Raw genomic sequence first — 11,733 nt, forward strand, 5'->3', positions numbered from 1 at the left:
TCATTGTCAAGTCCCCACTTCTCATTAATTTTGCTGGTTTTAACATAAACTATGACTGTGGCTGTGGTTTGAGGCTCTGTAAGGAGCAATGAAATACAAGAGGACACTCAGTTTACTTAAAGCTTATACATGTCAGCACCTAACTTAATGACAAATAGGAGGGGAAAAAACTGACAATGATTAATATCACTAATGATCTGTCTAGCTTATTTTCTAGAGTAGTAATAATCCTCTCTGAAATAGGTAGAGAAATGATGGAAAAAGAGGCTAAGGCAACTTATCCCACTGTTTGCATCTCTTGGGGGATTTAAATGTGCAAATATTAGAGGTGTGTATGTGTGTGTGTGTGTGTGTGTGTGTGTGTGTGTGTACATGCACACTGTTACTAGGGCTTGAACTCAGGGCCTAGGTGCTGTCCCTTAGCTTTTTCATTCAAGGCTGACCCTCTACCAGTTGAGTCACAACTCAAAGTATTCTGGGTTTATGTGAACAGTCTGTATTTGTCATCAAGACTGAAGGGTTTACACAGTCCTTACAGTAGTATGACTTTTTGTTAGCCTCAGAAGACACAGGCAATCTGTGTTCAGTTGTGAAGTCTGATTATCTAGTAAGAAAAGAAGAAAAAAATTGGAAAATTCTTGTTTGGAAAAAAAAACCCACAGAAAATACCTGTGTTCTTGCCAGAGTTTTTAATCTGCAACAGGAAAAGACAGGATGTAGAATGTCTGTGAAGTTAGAAGGCTTTTAACTGTGACAGCTATTTAGCCTGAGAGTCTGCATTTTAGACATCTGCTCTGTGGAGTCTTCGAGGTCGTCTGATGTTGGAAGGATTTGAACAATAAAAATACTTAAACAGGTCCCATGGCAGAGGAGAGGATGTACACACCATTCATTTGGAAATACTTTTCCAAATGCTTGGTGACTCATTTAATTCTGTATGTATCTCTGTGTGTGTGTGCGCGCGCACCAATCCTATGGCTTGAACTCAGGGCGTGGGCACTGTCTCTGAGCTTCCTTTGCTCAAGGCTAGCACTCTACCTAATTTGAGCCACAGCACCCCTTCTGGCTTTTTCTCATGTGGTACTGAGGAATCGAACCCAGGGCTTCATGCATATTAGGCAAGCACTCTACCACTAAGCCACATTCCTAGCCTGACTCATTTAATTTTGGAAGGTATTTCTTTTCTTTTCTTTTCGCTAATCCTGGGGCTTGAACTCAGGGCCTGGGCCTTGTCTTTGAGCTTTTTAGCTCAAGGCTAGTGCTTTACCTCTTGAGCCACAGATCCACTTTTGTTTTATGCTGTGGTTATTGTTTTGGGTCATCAATTGGAGATAAGAGCCTCCCAGTCTTTCCTGCCTGGGCCAGTTTTGAACCACATTCCTCAGATCTCAGCCTCCTGAACTAGAGCTCACAGGCATGAGCCACTGGCACCCAGTTAGAAGTTTCAAATTTTAGCGAAGTATTTTCCTGAAGAAGATTGTTGAGGCAGCTGCTGTGGGGCCTTGATGATACAATATGACATTGTTAACTTGTTGGAGAGTATGTAAATACAGGCGAGCATGCTCACTCTGAAAACTTGAAATAAAGTATCATGAGCTAGTCAGGTGCTGGTGGCTCACACCTATAATCCTAGCTACTTGAGATGCTGAGATCTAAGGATCAAGGTTTGAAGCCAGCCTTGTCTGTGAGACTCAACTCCATTTAACTAGCAAAATGCCAAAAGTAGAAGGGTAACTTAAGTGCCAGCCTTGAGTCAAAAAGCTAAGAGGCAGCATTCAGGCCCTGAGTTCAAGCCCCAGTGCTGGTATCTCGCCCCTCATCCTCCCCCCCTCCGCCCCAATCTCACACACATGAACACACACATGCATATGCACACACATCCAAAGCAACGGAGCAATGCCATTCTGAGCTTTTGCTAGAAAAAGTAGAAGAGACAGAATTTGACTATAAAGCAAAAGTCTAGAATATGTCTCATTTATATAGTAAGAGACTCCAGGGCTCTGTAACAGCATAGCTTTTCAACATACATAATAACCCTCTTTATTAGTTTTTAGCAACTCATTAGAGTATTTGGGAGGCAGACGTTTCTGTGAATAAGTAGAAAGCGCATAGAGAAAAGCCAGCTCCGGGGGCGTCTTGCTCACAGTGTAATCATAGCTCTGTCCTGCGACCCGGCGCAGAGGGCCAGCTGAGCTCTACTTCAAAGTCACTTTGTATTCAGAACACACTTACTGTAATTCCTCACAAAAAGAGGGGCCTTTGAAAATTACATTTAACATATTGTATCCCTCTAATCCTTCATGTTTTTGCCTTCCTATAATTTGGTCTGCAGACATTATCCGTTAAAAGCAAATTTAAAAATATGAGATCAAAGTTGATGCCAGTTAAGGAAAAAGACAATTTAGATCAACTCGCATGTTTGGCTTCTCTCTTTCCCTCCTTCCCTCCCCCCTCAATACCCACCCCTCACCTCTGTTTCTTGCTCTGGCTCTCTCTCTCCGTCTCTCTCTTTCCCTCTCTCTCTTTCCCTCTCTCTCTCTCTCTCTCACACACACACACACACACACAATCAGCCCCACACTGATTTTTACTCATTTGTTTGCCCCATATTGATGTTTTAACTCATGGTTAATATCATTACTGTTTCCTTTGCTTCTGGTGTCAATGCTAAGTTCGTGGCTGCTGTGTGACTTTCGTACTTGATCTTCAGTAGAACACAGGATGAGGACTCCTGTTGAACTTGGATTCCCATTTGCCTTGATCACTTTTATTCTGGGGGGCTTCCCTATATGATTTAATTTGGGGAAAGGGTTCCTGCTTATGCAAACAGAGAACAGAAAATAGTGAAAAACCTGGGATCTTAGTTCTATCAGGCCACCTATGTACATGTTCATTCAAATATCTCGTGTATGCATGCATGTATGTAGACACTGGAACTTGAACTCAGGGCTTCATGCTGATGCTGGGCTTTTCCCTCCTCAAGGCTAGTTCTCTACCACTTGAACCATGACTTTATTTCTGGCTTTTTGCTAGTCAGTTGGAGATGAGGCTCATAGACTTTTCTTCCTGGGCTGGCTTCAAATGAAGATCCTCAGATCTCAGCCTCCTGAATGGCTGGGATTACAAGTGGGAGTCACCAATGCCCATCCTCAAGGCATCTTTTACTGTTCCAATTCTTATTAATATAACTCAGGGCACTGATAGATATAGATACCACTCTTGGATCCAAGACTTTGTTGTCTAAATTTTTCACTAACTGAAATGAAATACTTCCAATGATATCAATTTCAAGCTATTTGAACCCGACAACTGATCAATCAATACATATAGACTCTCATGGCCCAGTCAAGTGTGGTTACAGATGACCTCTTCTTATAGAGGTCAGACACAATACCTACTGTTCCCATTCATCAGTATTTTTTTCACTGTCCCTACAGCAAATAAATGTGTGCCTGCATATATGTATTTGTAGGTGTCTTTTTTAGATTCTACTTGAAAATAATGGGATATAGACACTAGGAAAAGTTAAGAAGGATGAAAGTATTAAATCTGAATATTGCAGAGTTGGCAGTTAGGAAAGTTGGGCCATTTCCTATAGATCTTCCTTCAAGTTTTAAAATGAAGTTTCAGCCAGGTGCTGATGGCTCCTGTCTTTAATCCTAGCTACTCAGGAGTCTGAGGTGTAGGGATCATGTTTCAAAGCCAGCCTGGGAAAACAAATCCATGAGACTCTTATCTCCACTTAATCAAGAAAAAGCTCCAAGTAGAGATGTGCCTCAAATGATAGAGTGACAGGCCCTGAGTTCAAACCCCAATATCAACACATATGTACACAAAGTAGAGTTTCAAAGCCTGGGGCTGAGTTGCTTTGGGAGAGCTGTGAGCCTTCAGCTAAGTGTGGGGGAAGGGCTCTGTGTCCTCAAACTTGGCAACCCCCATTGGCATTCTAACGCTTTGTAGACAGTATTCGTTGGGGGGTCAGGGTAGGGAAATGTTTAATCTCTACATGGCAACTTCCTTTTCTATAAAAAGGGGATGATAAATGTCCCCTTTGAGGATGTAGGAAGGGGAGCATAAGAGAATGAAGATAAAATCATTTGTTGCTTCTTTCAAGAAAGAGCTGTATTATGTTTGGTAGAGAAATATGTGTGTATGTATATATATGTGGGGGAGGATGCGCGCGCATGTGTGTGTGTGTGTGTGTGTGTGTGTGTGTATAAGAGTTCTAGACTTGATACTTCAAGATCTGCTACATGGCATAGTAATAGTAAATATGGCCAGATACCAATGGCTCACACCTCTAATCCTAGCTACTCTGGAGGCTGAGTTCTGAGGATCGAGGTTCAAAGCCAGCCTGGGCAGGAAAGTCCATGAGACTCTTATCTCCAATTAGCCATCAGGAAACTGGAAGTAGTGCTGTGGCTCAGGTGGTAGAGTGCTTGCTTTGAGCCGAAGAGCTCAGGGACAGCACTGAGGCCCAAAATTCAAGCCCACAACCAAAAAACAAAACCAAAACCAAAACCAAAAAAAGCCCACAAAAGCCAAGCACAAATCTCCCTACCACCCAGCCATACCACTCCTGGGCATCAATCCAGAATATCATAAGCCAGGATACCATAAAAACACTTGCACATCCATGTTGCTGCACTATTCGCAATAGCCAAGATACAGAAACAGCCCAGATGCCCTTCAATAGATGAATGGATCAAACAACTGTGGGACCTATAATACAATGGAATTTTATACCTGTTAGAAAGAATAATATATTTTTTACAGGGAAATGGATGGAACTAGAACAATCATGTTACATGTCCTAAGCGAAGGTGAGAGACAAATGGCACATGTTTTCTCTGATAAAGTTAGATATAAAATGCACTGCATATGATAAATGATACGGGATTCTAAATACACACAATGATATCAGAAAAGAGTACTCATAGGGGAGAAACGCAAAGGTGCAATGCCTGTATGCTTCTTGATATTTATGTAAAATCATATATTGAAACCAACTCCAAAATATAGAAACAAGGGATTGATTTTCTTGTTGTTGTTGATGGTTCTGTTTTCTTGTCTTTATGTATGGTTTATCCTTGTGTCTGTTTTTGGCAGGGTGGGGGGAGGGCACAGAACTTGAGGGAAAAAGTGTGAAAAAGTGCAGTAGTAGAGCTCACTGGATATTGTGATGAAAGTGAATTATACAACTCTTGGGTGGAGTCAGGAGGAAGGGACTGAGAGAGTGAGGGAAGGGGTGACACTGTAGAAAAGGAAATGTACTCATTACCTGACTCATGTAATGATAATCCCTCTGTACATCATATATATAGTAACAATAAAGTAAAAAAAAATCATGCTGCTGTTATTCACTTGTTTTCCTGTCCACATAATATTAAATTATGTTATTCACTTGTTTTCCTGTGCACATAATATTAAATTAAGAAACTTCTTTTCTTCTGTTAATCTGCCTATTGTCAGTTTAATTTCATAAGCCCAATCATGAGAACTTGAATGGGGGAGGAAAAAATGCTCTTTTTTTCTCCTACAAATTCTAATGGAAGAAGTAACAAAAAGGTAGATTTTTCTATTCAGGTACCATTCCAATAGGTTCACCAGATCTGCCGAATTGCAGGTAAATCTCATTGATGCTGGGAATAATGACCTGCATTGTCCTTGAGACAGAGCAGAAGATTTGTTTATGAAAACTTTTTTCTTCTTTCAGAGAGAGAAAGAGAGAGAGAGAGAGAGAGAGAGAACTGGGGCTTGAGCTCAGGGCTTTCACATTGTCCCTTAGCTTTTTCAATCAAGGCTGGTATTTACCACTGGAGCAACACCTCTACGTCTAGCTTTGTTTTGTTGTGTTTTTTTTGTTTTTTGTTTGTTTTTGCTGGTTAATTGGAGATAAGAGCTCAGGGATGTATCTATCCAGGCTTATGTCTCTCTGAGCTGGCTTTGACTATGATTCTCAGATCTCAGCCTCCTGAATCGTTAGGATTATAAGCTCAAGCTACTGGCCCCTGGCTTCTTTAACTAGCCTATATTTAAGTCATATGTTGTTTCTTTTACAGGAGCTGTAGTGATATCACGAAAGTACTTGGCCATACAGTAACAATGAATGCTATCGATGTTCCTGAGGAAATCAACCCAATGGGAGTATGGCTTACAGTTTGTGTTCAGCCAACATACCAGACAAAGAGGAGCCAATGGAGGAACAAACGGAACAAACTGCTGTGGACAAAGGAAAACCAGTGTGGAGAGCCAGTGTCCCAGCTTTGGGCTGCTCATTTGGTGACAGTGGCTAAGTGCCCAACAAAGGCTAATCCTTTATTCTGAATCCCTCTGAAATTGTACAGTTGTGCTTTATTGACTCAGTGGTTCTTTTGGTATCAATGGGAGGCTTCCTGATTCAAAGGAAGTGAAGTGAGATCATGGGAAGCCAGAGAAGCCTTCTCAGCCAGCTGACACTTTCAGGGGGCAATGTGCTACATTCCAATGAACAATGGGAAGCCCCAGGAAGGCTTGATGAACATAGGTGAATAAGTTCTTAAAAGATCTGCCAACTGGGAAAAGCAAGCTTTGTAGGACTCGTATAGAAAAGGAAGATCATGTCAATGCTGGCGGCTCTTGCCTGTAATCATAACTACTCAGGAGGCTGAGATCTGAGGATCATGTTTCAAAGCTATTCTTGGGAGGCTAATCCACGAGACTTGTCTCCAATTAGCCATTAAAAATCTGGAAGTGGAAGTGTGGCTCAAGTGGTAGAGTGCTAATCCTGAGTGAAAAAGCTAAAGAAGAGTGTGGAGTCGAGTTCAAGCACCAGTACTGGCACAAATAAATAAATAAATCAATAAGCTAGATCATATTTTTATTCCCAGAACACTTCATTCCCAGAATACATAGACAATACCATTTTCTATGTTCACAAACAAAATGGCCATCAACTCCTTCCCAGCCCTTAGAGCAAAGTCTAGAGGTCTGGTGGAATGATTTCCTTTTGGAGACAGAAAGTGCTGACCTTGAAACTTCTTCAGTCATCTCTTTTTTAAACATCTTTGTTAAACTCTGAATAGACTTGATCTGGATATTAATGAAGAATATTATTCACAAGCTGGTAAAATTTCTTTAGAAACTTAACAATATTCTGTAGGAATTACTTCCTTCCCTATGTAAAATCTCCAAGTTGCCTCCTCTGTCCCATTTCCTATGGCCCTAATCAGGAAGGAGCTAAGAGAAATCTATGCAGAATTCTCTTGTCATATGTCCTTTTATACATAATCACTTTTCTACCTCTTACAAAAGGGAGGATCAACATAGCAGTTAAGAGCTTTCTGACTATATTATCAGAAAAAAATCCACAAAACAGCTCCACAGGACACAGATCAGATCACTCTCCTTTAGTTCTTTTTAAGTTTTTCTGATTATACATACATATATGTATATAATATATATTTTATACTACATATGTTTTTATATACATATATATTGATATACATATTATATAAAAATAACTTTTTTTTAGTTTTTAGTTTTTTGTGCTGGTCCTGGGGCTTGAACTCAGGTCCTGAGTACTGTCCCTGAGCTTTTGTGCTCAAGACTAGTACTCTACCACTTGAGCCCCAACTCCTTTTTTTTTTCAGTTGTGGGGTCTGAACTCTGAGCCTGGCCACTATCCCTGAATTCTTCAGCTCAAGGCCAGTGTTCTACCACTTGAGCCACAGTGCCACTTCCAGTTTTCTGGTGGTTAATTGGAGGTAAGTGTCATGGACTTTCCTGTCCAGCTGGCTGTGAACCAATGTCAGGAGCCCTACAGGGAGTCTCTCTGCATGATAAGCTTGACTATCTCCCTGGAACATCTCGAGGCTGTTTACTGAATCCGGTCCTTTCATCCTGCCCCAAACAAACACCAGGTAGCTGCTAAGGACCACCTTTTCACACCGCCCTAAGCAAACATCCTGCAGCTGCTACGCCAATGAAAAAGCTTCCTTATTCTAAGCATACAAATACCCCTGTGTGAAAAATAAAAATTGGCAGCTTGATCAGAATCCTTGTCTTGCTGTCATTCTTCGTGTCTCTTGTCCCTTCATTCCTTCTTGCTTAGGTTCATTGCCCTCGTTGAAGTCCTGCGGGTCGGGACAACCAAGATCCTCAGATCTCAGCCTCCTGAGTAGCTAGGCTTACAGGGGTGAGCCACCGGTACCCAGCTTATGCCTGGCTTTTTGTGGTGGTCAATTGGTGGTAAGAGTCTTACAGACTTTGCTTCCAAGGCTGAGTTTGAACTGTGATGCCTAGATATCAGCCTCCTGAGTAGCTAGGGTTTTAGGCATAAGTCATGGGCACCTGGCTCTAATTATATTTTTATTATCTTTAAGTAGTTGTACAAAGGAGCTACCATTCATCAAAATAGCTTGTGAATATAATGCATCTTTATCAGCCACACTTTCATCGTTTCTCCCGTCCCTTCCAACCGATAGGCTATGTATTGAATTTTATAACTACATTCTCCTCCCATCTTTCTCTCTTCATTAGTCTACCCATCTCCCTTTGGCCCCACCCCTTACCTATCAAATACCAGTTTCCTAGGGTTCATTTTGTTAGACTGTGAGTTTATCTTTCTAAGGAATTGACACCATTTAAATCTCCCACATACCGTAGTTTGGTTGTTATATTTGTTTTTTAAAAATTTTTTTAATTGTGAAAAAACTGTACAGAAGGGTTACAATTACACGGGCAAGATAATGAGTACATTTCTTATCAAGCATTATAGCCTCCTCCTTTGTTTCCCCTTCCCATCCCTTCCAAGCCTTCCCCCTGCCCCCCAATCCTCCCCCCACCTCCCCACCAAAGTTGTAAAGTTCATTTTCGACATGACAACTTGTATTTCTCATTGTTGCAATGGGTCCACCTGTATCCTTATTTAAACGACTTGTTTTTCCCCTTCCCCTCCACAAATTATACTGACATCAAATACAGTGAAAGCAAGGGTCATACTGTGGGGGAGGGACATACAAAGCAACAAAGAAATCATCTTATAAATGTGTTAGAAACAAATGCACTAAAGAAAAAAACATTTGAATACATATCTAAGGGTTCATTTTCCTGACATCACATTATCTGACCTTTTCCGCTTGACTCATACATATACTAGATATTGCAAATAAGGGAAACCATGGGACCTATGTTTCTTTGGGCCTGGCTTACTTCACTTAATATAATTTTTTCCAAGTTTTTCCATTTCCTAACAAATGGAGCAATGTCATTCTTTCTGATGGAGGCATAGAATTCCATTGTGTATATATACCACATTTTCTTAATCCATTCATCTACTGAGGGGCATCTGGGTTGGTTCCATATCTTAGCTATAGTAAATAATGCTTCAATAAACATAGTTGTGCTGGTAGCTTTAGTGTGGTCTTGTTTGTAAACATTTGGGTAAATGCCCAAAAGTGGGATTGCTGGGTCATAGGGGAGCTCTATGTGGAGTCTTTTGAGGAACCTCCATACTGCTTTCCAAAGTGGTTGAACAAGTTCAACTTCTCTGAAGAAGAAAGAAGGATGGCCAATAGACACATGAAGAAATGCTCAACCTCCCTAGCCATAAAAGAAATGCAAATCAAAACAACATTAAGAACAACCCAACCCAGTTAGAATGGCAAAAATCAAGAAGTCTAATAACAACAGATGCTGGAGGGGATGTGGACAGAAGGGAACCTTACTGCATTGTTGGTGGGAGTGTAAACTTGGTTTTTATATTTGTGTACACTTGCATACAATCCCATATGTGTTTACTTATACATTTATAAATTAGTTTTAGATTGCACATATTTGAGAAAAGATGCATCCTTTTTCTCTCTGGGCTTGACTTACTTCACTTAACTTTTTTTTGCATTCCTCCTAATGGATTTTTTAAAATGATCTTTAGTAGTTGTATGAAGAGATTTCAGTTCAACATAGATCACAGTTTTAATTCAGATTCATCATTGAGTAGCACTGCAACCCCCTCCTCATTTTTTATACATTTAGTTTTACTGTGTCAAAGCAACTAAACCATTGGCTTTAAAAACAAAAAAAATTATACTGAAAAGTATCTGTTTAATGTCTAATGACATACATATTTTCTTATTTAATCTTTACATGGTCATTATGAAGGAAATAATATGCTTATTTTGCAGAATGAAATATCTAAGATTCGCAAAGGATATATAAGTTATTGAAACGTAACCTTAGTAGTGTGTGAAACCTTCTTAAAAAATTGGGAAAACAGCTGGCTGCTGGTGGCTCACATCTGTAATCCTAGCTACTCAGGAGGCTGAGATGAGAGGATCAAAGTTCAAAGCCAGCTCTGGCAGGGAAGTCTTTGGACTATTACCTCCAATTAACCACCAGAAAACCTGAAGTGACCTTGTGGCTCAAAGTGGTAGAACACTAGCCTTGAATGGAAAAACTCGGGGACAGTGCCCAGGCCCTGAGTTCAAGCCTCACTAAGGACACATTTTTTTAAATTGGGAAATCAATTTTGATTTTATTATGAAATAGCTTGATAACTTATGAAATTATACTTCTCTCCCCCACAAAGTAGGGGTTCAGGGGCCACTTGCCCTTACAGGGGGCTGTAGTCTTGGGTCTGGCGTTATCAGAGGATGTTTTTCTGGGCTAACCTGCAGGAGTGGCACAGCATCTGCAGTTACAATGGCACCTTATGGGGGGGAATGACACCCCCAAGAGTGAAGTTGACAATATATGGGGACAGTTGTAAGCATCCTACATGGGACAGAGCTTGACATCATCTAGAGGAGAAAGGCCATAAATGGTAGGATACAACCTATAATGCACATGGCAGCCATCCACAATGCCCTTCTCTAAAATGTCAGTAGTGTCAAGGTTAAAGTATGTATGTAGTATCTTAACACACTCTGCCTAATTGACAGACATGGGTTCCTGGAAGATTCTAGAAAAGTGGGCTTTGAGGGCTTCAGTCCATTGGGAATTGATGCTTGTCACCTACCTCAGCCCTGGAGCTGTGTTGGACCGAGTGTAAACTTGACCTGGTGGGGGAGACCAGAGGCCAGCTGGCTTCCATGCCGGAAACCACTTAGTCAGAATGAGGCATCTGACATGAAGGCTAGGAGACAACTCATCTGGAACACCCGACGGCAACTGGCCACCCAACTATGGTGAAAGCCCCATGCTGGGTCCCTTCCTTTCACTGTCTTCCCCAGGCTGCAAACCCACTAACGACGCAGAAAATGTCCAGCTTGGAGAATTGGCAGACCAGACTGCTGCCCCAGGCTTCAGTGTCTGCTCTCCCCTTGACCTTCCCATCAACCCTCTTCTTCCCCAGGGTGTGTCCCACTTCCTCCCCCATGGCCTGAAAGTTTCTGTTTAAAGATTACCTCAGACTGGGTGCTGGTGGCTCATGCCTACAGTCCTAGCTTCTCAGAAGGTTGAGATACAAGGAATGCAGTTCGAACACAACCTGGTTGGAAAGTCTATGAGACTCTTATCTCCAATTAAACAGCCCCCTCCAACACAAAGCTGGTAGTGGAGCTGTGGTTCAAGTGGTAGAACACTAGCTCTGAGCAATAAAAACTCAGGGACAGCATCTAGGCCCTGAGTTCAAGCCCTAGTACAGCACCAAAAAAGGGGGGGGAGGGGGAGGAGACATCTCAGAAAAACAATCTCAACTTCAAATTTCCTTTACTTCCTTTTTTCTTAACATTCTTTCACATTGCCTTAGTTCCA

The sequence above is a fragment of the Dipodomys ordii genome, unplaced genomic scaffold (assembly GCF_000151885.1).
Source record: "Dipodomys ordii isolate 6190 unplaced genomic scaffold, Dord_2.0 Scaffold1, whole genome shotgun sequence".
In the NCBI taxonomy this organism is placed as follows: Eukaryota; Metazoa; Chordata; class Mammalia; order Rodentia; family Heteromyidae; genus Dipodomys; species Dipodomys ordii.